Source organism: Hordeum vulgare, chromosome 2H, assembly GCF_904849725.1.
Source record: "Hordeum vulgare subsp. vulgare chromosome 2H, MorexV3_pseudomolecules_assembly, whole genome shotgun sequence".
NCBI lineage: Eukaryota > Viridiplantae > Streptophyta > Magnoliopsida > Poales > Poaceae > Hordeum > Hordeum vulgare.
In genome coordinates this window covers 410,622,858-410,635,142 of record NC_058519.1, presented here as the reverse complement: position 1 = coordinate 410,635,142, position 12,285 = coordinate 410,622,858, and positions in this window count along the sequence as shown.

The window sequence follows — 12,285 nt, the reverse complement described above, 5'->3', positions numbered from 1 at the left end:
CTTACACACAAGAAAGTCCTCAGCTATCTCTCCCTCCATAACATAGCGCGTATCAGGCATAACAGGCAATTCAGGCATAGTAGTAGGTTCTACTTCAATAGTATCAACAGTTTCAGAAGTATCATCACGTCTAGCAGCAACTCTAGAAATTTGTGCATCAAGGAATGCACCAAGTGGAAAAGTATTATCAAGCATAGCATCATCAGGCATAGTATCAAGCATAGCATCATCAGGCATAGTATGAAGCATAGCATCATCAAGCACAGACGACATATCAAGATTTCTAGCAGGAGGTGAAGTCGCAAACTTACTCAAAACTGAAGGTGAATCAAGTGCAGAGCTAGATGGCAGTTCCTTACCTCTCCTCGTAGTGGAAGGCAAGATTTTAGTTCTTCGATCTTTCGGATTCCTCATAGTGATCAGCAGACGTCAATCCCAAGTGACTCAGAGAATATAGTTGTGCCTCCCCGGAAACGGCGCCAGAAAAAGGCCTTGACAACCCACAAGCGTATGGGATCGCAGCAGTTTTTGAGGGTAGAGTATTCAACCCAAATTTGTTCGTTCGCCAAGGAGAAGCGAAAGAATATTCTCAAGTATTAGCCGCTGAGTGTGTCAGATTCAACCACACCTGAAAGATTAGGTCTGCAAGGAAAGTATCAGTAGCAAAGTAGTATGATAGCAACGGTGCCAGAAATGATCTGTTGACAAGGCAGACTATTCCTAACAGTTGTATCAATGGCGCCAGGAAAAGGTACGTTGACGAGCAACTATTCTTCCCCGACAATGGTGCCAGAAAAAGCCTTGACAACCCACAAGCGTATGGGATCGCAGCAGTTTTCAAGGGTAGAGTATTCAACCCAAATTTGTTGGTTCGCCAAGGGAAGCGAAAGAATATTCTCAAGTATTAGCAGCTGAGTTTATCAGATTCAACCACACCTGAAAGATTAGTGTCTGCAAGCAAAGTAACAACAGTAGCAGCAAAGTGATAGCAGTAGCAACAGTAGCAGCAAAGTGGCATCAGTAGCAACAGTACCATCAAAGTGGCCCAATCCCTTTTGTAGCAAGGGACAAGCCTAGACAAAGTAACGTAGCGAGGACCAGTAGTAAAAGACTCGTAGGCAGTGGATCGGTGATGGATGAGTATGACAGATGTGATTCATCATGTAACAGCTATAACACGGAGAGATATGTGACTAGCTCCCGTTCATCAATCTAATGTAGGCATGTATTCCGTATGTAGTCATACGTGCTTAGGGAAAACAACTTGCATGACATCTATTGTCCATCCCTCCCGTGGCAGCGGGGTCCTAATGGAAACTACGGGATATTAAGGTTCTCCTTTTAATAAAGAACCGGACCAACGCATTAACACGCGGTGAATACATGAACTCCTCATACTATGGTCATCTCCGGGAGTGGTTTCGGCTATTGTCACTCCGAGGTTGCCAGGTCATAACACATAGTAGGTGACTACAACTTGCAAGATAGGATCTAAAATAGACAGATATTGGCAACAACATAATAGGTTCAGATCTAAAATCATGGCACTCGGGCCCTAGTGACAAGCATTAAGCATAGCCAAGTAGTAGCAACATCAATCTAGAACATAGTGGATACTAGGGATCAATCCCCGTCAAAAACTAACTCGATTACATGATAGATCTCATCCAACTCATCACCGTCCAACAAGCCTACGATGAGATTACTCACGAACAATGAAGAGCATCATGGAATTGTCGATGGAGAAAGGTTGATGATGACGATGGCGACGATTTCCCCTCTCCGAAGCCCGAAACGGACTCCAGATCTGCCCTCCAGATGAAGAACAGGATGCGGCGGCGCCTCCGTATCGCAAAACGCGATGAAACCTTCTCTTTGATTTTTTTCCAGGCGGAACGGAAGATGTAGAGCTGAGTTTGGGGGCGGTGGTGCCACGTGGGCCCCACAAGCCTGCACGGCGTGGCCCAGAGGAGTGGCCGTGGCCTGTGGGCTTGTGTCCCACTAGCACGCTGTCACGCCTAAGATGCAACCCTATCCTGAATTTGGCACGAAGGCCTCGTCAGGGATAGAAGCGCATCTCGTTGTGTCGCAAGAATGGATATCGTTACAAGTACATGTACTGAAAAGAAGATATATATATATATATATATATATATAATTGGCTTACACTCGCCACAAGCTACATCAGAGTCACAACAGTACATTACATATTCATCAAGAGTAAGAGCAGGGTCCGACTACGGACGAAGACAAACGACAAAAGAAGAACGACGTCCATCCTTGCTACCCCAGGTTGTCGCCCTGGAACCCATCCTAGATCGATGATGAAGAAGAAGAAGAAGCAACTCCAAATGAACAATCAACGCGCTCGCGTCAAGTAACCTTTACCTGTACCTGCAACTGGTGTTGTAGTAATCTGTGAGCCACAGGGGACTCAGCAATCTCATTTCCAGAGGTATCAGGACTAGCAAAGCTTAATGGGTGAGACATGGTTAAGTGGTGAGGTTGCAGCAGCGACTAAGCATATATTTGGTGTCTAAACTTACGAGTACAAGAAATAAGAGGGGGATGATCTACGCATAACGGACGTGAACTACTGATGATCAAATGAATGATCCTGAACACCTACCTACGTCAGACATAACCCCACCGTGTCCTCGATCGGAGAAGGAACTCACGAAAGAGACAATCAAGGTTACGCACACAGTTGGCATATTTTAATTTAGTAAACTTCAAGTTATCTAGAACCAGTGTTAAACAAAGTTTCCACGTTCCCACATAACCGCGAGCACGACTTTCCGAAAAGATTTAACCCTGCAGGGGTGCTCCAACTAGTCCATCAAATTACCACAAGCCGCATAGAAATCCTCAATCACGAAGCTCGCGATCTCGTCGGATTCCCTAGTGTAAAATCTCAACTCTGAGTTTACCCAAAGCATCACCGGAATCCCGACGCACAAGATATCTCGTCAAAGGTAAAACTAATCCAGCAAGGCCGCCCGACGTGTCGACGATCCCGATAGGAGCCGCGTATCTCGTTCTCAGGACACGACGGATGGAACTAGCTACGGGTGCCAAACCTTGAGTTTCCCCGTGGTGGCCCCGCAGGCAGACCGTTTGGGACCAACACCATCAGCATTGGCCCCCCTGTTTATGTAAAATTACTCCTTGGGTTCATGACGCCCTATGCATTTCAGTATTAACAGAATTATTATGTTGGGCAAATGTAAAACCAATGTTGGGCCTTGCCAGACCAGCTTTAATCTAAAACGAGTTATCAAGGGGGTCCCCATAACAACCCCGATCGTGTTAGGAGCGCTCATTATGGTACATAACACCGGTAGCCGAAACTAAGGGGGCAAAGGTGGAACAAAACACCAGGCTAGAAAGGCCGAGCCTTCCACCTTTTACCAAGTATATAGGTGCATTAAATTAAATAGCATTTAAATATGGTGATATAACAAGGAACCCATGTTGTCACATGGAAGCAACTACACTTGCAACTAGCAACGCTAACAACATGGTTAAGCAAGCAGTAACATAGTCAATCAGTGGTTTGCTAGGTCGAACAGGTTGAGGGTAATCATGGCATTGTTGAGAGGCTGATATTCAACATGTGGTAGGCAACGAGACATAATCGATAGAAGCGGTAAAACTAGCATGGCAATGATAGTAATGGTATCTGGGGAAATGGTCATCTTGCCTGAGATCCCGCTTGGAAGAAGAACAACTCGATGAAGAAGACGAACCAACGTGGACGAACAGGTCCACACATTCCGACACGCTTGCGGTACTCTATCGAGACGGAGCATGCCGGAAACAAACATCAACACAAATATTCACCACAGCAAAAGCAAGACATGATGCATACCCTAATATGATGCATGATCAGTTCATAGATGCAAGGGATGGCATGGCAATTCACATCATGCAAACACTACACATTAAGTGAAGCTCGATATGCTACGATTTGCATATTGACGAAACTCCACGTTAAATATTTAGTTCACTCCTGTTAATTTACACGGCAATATTTAAGTTGTTGTTAACATAGCAAGGGTGAAGCATGGTCCTACATGACATCCTAGTCGCTTAACTCGCGGAGCATAGAACGGAGCTACGGCACAAGAACATGCAACACAAGATGTATATGCCATGAATGCGTCATGCATGTGAGTTCAAACATCACAGGCAAGAAGAGAAAGAAACAGGGGTCGCCACGGCGAACGAGAGGGAACCATGGCGGCAAGACGGAAACGAAGCCACGGCAACGTTCCTATCCCGATAACTCGTCGAGATATCAGTGCCAACGAACTGGAAGCGCGTGCGGGAACGTTAAATAAAGATGGGGTGATCCCGCTACCGGGTTCCCATGTGTCGGGGCTCAACGAAAGAGGTACACGTGCAACGGGCAACATTCGACGCAAACATACATTCAACTCATACATCACATTCGTTCGTTACACGACACGTCTCATTGGTATACCTTCGAAGCGTGCATATCGGAGTGGTTCGGTTCGTAGCGGACGTCGTGCAAGTCGTGGTCGTCGTGGAAGTAGTCATACACGGTCTCGTCGATGGTAGTCGTTCGCTCGGCGTCGTGGTTCTCGGGTCTTCGGCGTCGGTAGTCGATCACGTCTCCGTCGATGTTCGGGGTTCATCGAGGACATCATTGTACTCGCCGATCTTGTCGACGACCCACGGCGGCGGGCATGGTGCACTCGGTCTTCATAACGTTCCAACAGGCAACTGGGCAATGCAACAACAAGCGGCGACGGCAAGCGGCAGTACAAGCAATAGCTAGCACCTAAGCAACTAACAATAGTATCTAGCAGCATCAACTAAACAGCAGCTAGCACAACAACAAGGCAAGCATCAACTAGCTCGGCAGCATCAGGCAAGCTACAAAGCAACAGCATGGCGAGCGGCAAGCAACAGCCATGCAAGCAGGCAAAGCAACAACTTAGCAGCAGCTAACTCAGCTAGCGGCAGCAACAGCAAACGTAGCAACAGCGGCAGCACGAACGAGAAGCTAGCCTAGCATGCTTCGGCACAGTAACTCGCGGCCACAGCAGCTAGCAGCAGCGCGACAGCTCGGCAGACATAGCAAGCATGCGCAGCAGCGACAGCAAGCGCCAGCGACAGCAGCAGGCAAGCGGCCATGGCACAAAAGCACCGACGGGGCCTCGGGTCGGCCGGGAGTTCGAGGCGGTGCCGGCGCACGGAGAACGGCGGCGAGGCGGCGCACGGCGGCGACCACGCGGGGAAGAGGCGGCGCGCGGCAAAGGTCGGCCATGGCGGTGTGCTTGCAGCGCGGGGCGAGGGAGCACGGCGGCGGGGCACGGGTACGCGGCGCGGCCAAGGGGAGCACGACGGTGGGGCGGCTTGTATGGGAGGCCAGCGAGGTCGAGGCCAGCGTGAGGGGCGGCTTCCACCACGGGGGCGCGCTGCCGGCAGGCCAGGCGGTGACGGGGCGCAGGCGGCTTGGGCACGGCGAGGTCGAGCGCGAAGGGGGCACTTGGAGGCGAGGTCGAGGGGAATCAGGGCGGCGATAGGGGACGACGAGAGGAATCGAGGAGGGGAGGAGAAGGCACGGGACGAGGGGGAGGATGACGATGGGATCGAGCACGGGGGGTAGGCGACGGCGCTCGGGGGGAGGCAGGGGGCTCGCTAGAGCAGGGGTCTGCTGGGCCTTGGCCCAAGTGGGCCTCCTCTCCCTCTATTGTTTTTTCCTTTAAAAAATAGAAAAACACACTCTAAAATAAAACTATTTTAACAACATAAAAAAATGATTTTTGGCTCCTTGAAAAAAATACCCCAACTATAAAATAGGTTGGGCATTTTTAAACAAATAAAAATGAAACCCTTTTAAGAATTAAAATAAAACCCTTTTAACACGAGAATAAAATTAAACACTTTTCTTACAAAAGAATAAAACCAAACCCCTTTTATTTAAAGATTAAAATAAAGGCTCTTTAAAAGAGAAAAGAAAATGAGAGGGTTTTAAAATTACACAAAAGGAGAAATAAAATAAAACCCAAGGGTTGCCACCACATTAATAAAAGGACATTTTAAAAGAAGACATTTTTTTAAAAGGGGTTAAAACGGATATTTAGCAAAACCACAAAAATGAAATAAGAGGGGAGAGAGGGGGAGTTTCTATCGCACTACGACTCGGTAATCACTCGAAGCACAACACTCAACACACCACACGCGACAGACGATGCCAGATGCCATGCATGATGCAATGATGCAAACTAAATGAGGATGCCACCAATAAAAATAACACACGGCGGAAACGGAATAGAAGGGGGAATCTTCTGGAACGTCGGCATCGGGCTGTCACAACTCTCCTACACTACAAGAGGATCTCGCCCCGAGATACAAGAATGAAAGGGGGGAGAGGATGAGAAAGAACAAGAGGTAAAAACTTAGTCGCTTCTTTGACAAACGAGTGAAACCAACGATCCTTGAAGGTAGCAACGAGATGAGGAATGATATGGGAAAGAAGCAAGAATTCACGGAAAATTTCGGCAGCACTTCGGTAGGAAAATGGGACAAAAAATTCGATAAGAAGAGAGAATTACACAATATGCACCACAAACAACTAAGTAGAGCTAGGGAACACCATGATCTTGATAGAACAGCATAATGGACCGAAAAGATCAACATCACAAAGCCTCCGGAACAAGAGAATATGAACTAGCTCAAGCGGAAGAAGAGAATGAAGAAAATAATGACAACTACTATCACAATGGAATTGAAGAGCCTTCGAACAGAGAATTAACGTAGTAGTTGGAAAATCAATAACGAAGAGCAAGATAGTAGTGGGCTTATGAAAATCATCTCAACATATATGAGGTTACAACCAACCACTAAAAGAAACAAGGATAGATTGGGGGCACAAGATATGAACAATTCTTTCACCAAGAGGATACATTGAGAACTTGGACAAATGACAAGCACCATGATAGCAACAATCCATTGGAAAAGCTTTAGGTGAAATCCAACCCATATAGCTCAATGAAGAAATCATGGATTGAAAATATCCCATGAACAAAGAATTGGTGGATTTAATTATCTCATTCTTGAAAGGAAAACACTTCGAGGCTCCTACACTAACAAGAATGCTATAATACCACCTCATAGGATAACGGAAGAAAAATGCACTGAAAATGGAAGAGAAAGAATACTTGAGGTATTCCAACAGGAATCTTGAAGAACACATGAGAATGAATCACATCCTTGAAGAACCAGCATGACGAGCCTCCGTATCAAAATGAATGATGCAACGATATGAAGGTAGAAAAGAATAAGATTATGACCTTGCCAAGATTTAGATGAAGCGTTACAAAGAGATACTTAAAAGAACTTGGAACTTCGGAAAAAAAGATAAGACTTGAGAAAAGAATTGATATCACGAGCCACTCCGAAAGAAGAATTGAAATCACTATGAACAAGAATAAGAATTACGTTATGCTTATCCTTCATCAAGTTTAATTGATGACAAGCAACGGATTTAGCATACAACTTATTATGCTTGAAAGAAACTTGAAGAGGCAGAGAGAAAAGCACCACTTGAGGCGTGATTGAAGGACGCACCAGTAAGAACTCACAACTGAATGGGAACACCACGAATTAATGGAGATACATGAGAATGAAGAGTTCAAGAGCCACCTGAGAGAAGAATTTTGAACAAGGCATCGGATAAACGAGAGACGATGAAGAGACAACAATGGAGAAAAATTTGAGAATGAAAGCTGCAAGCTGAGAACGAACAAAATCTTCTGGATGATGGCCTTCGGAGGATCGAGAATGAAAACAACTTAGGGGAGCACCGGATAGCGCGAAAGGGATTACTCATGATTGGAACAAATAAGATGATGGCACAAAGATGAAATGAAGAATCTTCAAAAGAACGGACCAAGATTGAGAGAAACACTCCTTTGGATTTGCAAGCTGAGAATGATGACGAGGAACAACACCAAGAATAGCTGAGACACTCCGGAATAGAGAAGAATGAAAGGTTGAGCCAAATATGAGATTTAATTCAAATAGGACTTGGAGAAGGGATATGACTGATGAAATTCATACTTACGTCATAGTTGAAAAGAATTAGAGATCTCCGGGAAAAATTAGAAGAGCCAGGAAAGACCCTGGGAATGAAACCTGTGGGTTATGGGCCACTCAAAGAAACCAGCGTTGGAAAAGATTACTTGGAAGAGAGATATTGCACCGGTATGAAGAGAACTAGATGTTGTTGAGAACCACGAAATAATTAAAAGAATTGAAAACACGAAACTTCCGAGATATCTTCAACACTCCGGATGAAAAGAGAGGAATGAATAACCAAGATAGGCTGAAAGAATCTCCAACATGAAAAAGAATTACAAGGATAATTAGGATATGATGAACACGGATAGCTGAATTAAATTCACCGGTAAGGATGACAAGAATAAACAAATATGACACGAATCTCCTGAGAATCTTCACAATGAACCATCGGATAAGACACAGAAGAAAATATAGCGGGAGCAACAATGAAAAGAAAACTCTTGGGTGAAAATTGAATCACTGAGAAAAAGGGCGGGAGGGTGGGGAAAAACCAAAGACGACTTGGAACAGATCAGATGAACTCCGGCATAAAAGAGAGAATGATCTTGCAAAATTAGATAAGATTGAATTCAGTTGAAGAGAAGCACACCGGTTGAATGGAATTGATACGATGACTCCAGTTGAAAGGAATTGATAAAACAATTGATAGAGCAAAAGAATTAATACTCTCATAAAAATATGAGAACACCTCTTAGAAAAGATCTCAAATCACCACGTGACATCGAAGCAACACAAATTTGTTGGAAGATCGTCCTATAAGTAACTACTTGAATTCCCACCTATGAATTCCCAAAATATCTGGTCATGCAATCTGGTACACGGATACAAGGAGTAATAATCACACAACTCCTATACTAACCCGTCACCTGTATCACATCCGTCAACACACAACCACAATCTCGGACCTTCATCTACAACAGACCCTCGTGATCACAATGATACAAAGTATGGCAGTACTCCCGAACAATCTGCACCAGTACTGGGGACATCGGTGTTATCTCGCCACTACCAGTATTGAAGCAATTACGAACATCCTTCGTACTGAGATACTAAGAAATCTGAATGATAACGATGTGCTCGAGAATCCCCTGGAGCTCAACTCCCCTGAAACTCAAAGCAGATAGGAGGCACAAAGACAGAACTCCGTCACATCGGCATCATATAGATTCCAAAAATATCCGCGTGATCCTAAAAAAAATTTGAGTGAGAAGAGGAGTAGAATAAATTATTACGTCAAGATTCCTCACCAGAGCATAGAAGAGGAGAAAAAAGAATCCTACTCTCCGATATATAACTAGACTCAGAGTAGTTTTTCACTAGACTCGACTCGGCCAAGTTCGATCAATCAAGGGGGATCCTAGGTCGGTACTGGTATGATACCAACTTGTCACGCCCAAGATGCGACCCTATCCTGAATTTGGCACGAAGGCCTCGTCAGGGATAGAAGCGCATCTCGTCGTGTCGCAAGAATGGATATCGTTACAAGTACATGTACTAAAAATAAGATATATATATATATATATATATATATATATATATATAGAATTGGCTTACACTCGCCACAAGCTACATCAGAGTCACAACAGTACATTACATATTCATCAAGAGTAAGAGCAGGGTCCGACTACGGACGAAAACACACGACAAAAGAAGAACGACGTCCATCCTTGCTATCCCAAGCTGTCGGCCTGGAACCCATCCTAGATCGATGAAGAAGAAGAAGAAGAAGCAACTCCAAATGAACAATCAACGCTCTCGCGTCAAGTAACCTTTACCAGTACCTGCAACTGGTGTTGTAGTAATCTATGAGCCACAGGGGACTCAACAATCTCATTTCCGAAGGTATCAAGACTAGCAAAGTTTAATGGGTGAGACATGGTTAAGTGGTGAGGTTGTAGCAGCGACTAAGCATATATTTGGTGTCTAAACTTATGAGTACAAGAAATAAGAGGGGGATGATCTACGCATAACGGACGTGAACTACCGATGATCAAATGAATGATCCTGAACACCTACCTACGCCAGACATAACCCCATCGTGACCTCGATCAGAGAATGAACTCACGAAAGAGACAGTCACGGTTACCCACACAGTTGGCATATTTTAATTAAGTTAACTTCAAGTTATCTAGAACCAGTGTTAAACAAAGTTTCCACGTTGCCACATAACCGTGGGCATGGCTTTCCGAAAAGATTTAACCCTGCAGGGGTGCTCCAACTAGTCCATCACAAATTACCACAAGCCGCATAGAAATCCTCAATCACGAAGCTCGCAATCTCGTCGGATTCCCTAGTGGAAAACCTCAACTCTGAGTTTACCCAAAGCATCACCGGAATCCCGATGCACAAGATATCTCGTGAAAGGTAAAACTAATCCAGCAAGGCCGCCCGACGTGTCGACGATCCCGATAGGAGCCGCGTATCTCGTCCTCAGGAAACGACGGATGGAACTAGCTACAGGTGCCAAACATCGAGTTTCCCCATGGTGGCCCCGCAGGCAGACCGTTTGGGACCAACACCATCAGCACTGGCCCCCCCTGTTTATGTAAAATTACTCCTCGGGTTCATGACGCCCTATGCATTTCAGTATTAACAGAATTATTATGTTGGGAAAATGTAGAACCAATGTTGGGGCTTGCCAGACCAGCTTTAATCTAAAACAAGTTATCAAGGGGGTCCCCATAACAACCCCGATCGTGTTAGGAGCGCTCATTTATGGAACATAACAACGGTAGCCGAAACTAAGGGGGCAAAGGTGGAACAAAACACCAGGCTAGAAAGGCCGAGCCTTCCACCTTTTACCAAGTATATAGGTGCATTAAATTAAATAGCATTTAAATATGGTGATATAACAAGGAACCCATGTTGTCACATGGAAGCAACTACACCTGTAACTAGCAACGCTAACAACATGGTTAAGCAAGCAGTAACATAGCCAATCAGTGGTTTGCTAGGTCGAACAGGTTGAGGGTAATCATGGCATTGTTGAGAGGCTGGTATTCAACATGTGGTAGGCAACGGGACATAATCGATAGAAGCGGTAAAACTAGCATGGCAATGATAGTAATGGTATCTGGGGAAATGGTCATCTTGCCTGAGATCCCGCTTAGAAGAAGAACAACTCGGTGAAGCAGACGAACCAACGTGGACGAACTGGTCCTCACATTCCGACACGCTTGTGGTACTCTATCGAGACGGAGCAAGCCGGAAACAAACATCAACACAAATATTCACCACAGCAAAAGCAAGACATGATGCATACCCTAATATGATGCATGATCAGTTCATCAATGCAAGGGATGGCATGGCAATTCACATCACGCAAACACTACACATTAAGTGAAGCTCGATATGCTACAAGTTGCATATCGACGAAACTCCACGTTAAATATTTAGTTCACTCCTGTTAATTTACACGGCAATATTTAAGTTGTTGTTAACATAGCAAGGGTGAAGCGATGGTCCTACATGACATCCTAGTCGCTTAACTCGCGGAGCATAGAACGGAGCTACGACACAAGAACATGCAACACAAGATGTATATGCCATGAATGCATCATGCATGTGAGTTCACACATCACGGGCAAGAAGAGAAAGAAACAGGGGTCGCCACGGCGAACGAGAGGGAACCATGGCGGCAAGATGGAAATGAAGCCACGACAACATTCCTATCCCGATAAATCGTCGAGATATCGGTGCCAACGAACTGGAAGCGCGTGCGGGAACGTTAAATAAAGATGGGGTGATCCCGCTACCGGGTTCCCATGTGTCGGGGCTCAACGAAAGAGGTACACGTGCAACGGGCAACATTCGACGCAAACATACATTCAACTCATACATCACATTCGTTCGTTACACGACACGTTTCATCGGTATACCTTCGAAGCGTGCATATCAGAGTGGTTCAGTTCGTAGCGGACGTCGTGGAAGTCGTGGTCATCGTGGAAGTAGTCGTACATGGTCTCGTCGACGGTAGTCGTTCGCTCGGCATCGTGGTTCTCGGGTCTTCAGCGTACGTAGTCGATCACGTCTCCGTCGATGTTCGGGGTTCGTCGAGGACGGCGTTGTACTCGTCGATCTTGTCGACGACCCACGACGGCGGGGATGGTGCATGCGGTCTTCGCGATGTTCCAACATGCAAACGGGAAAGGCAACACCAAGCGGCGACGG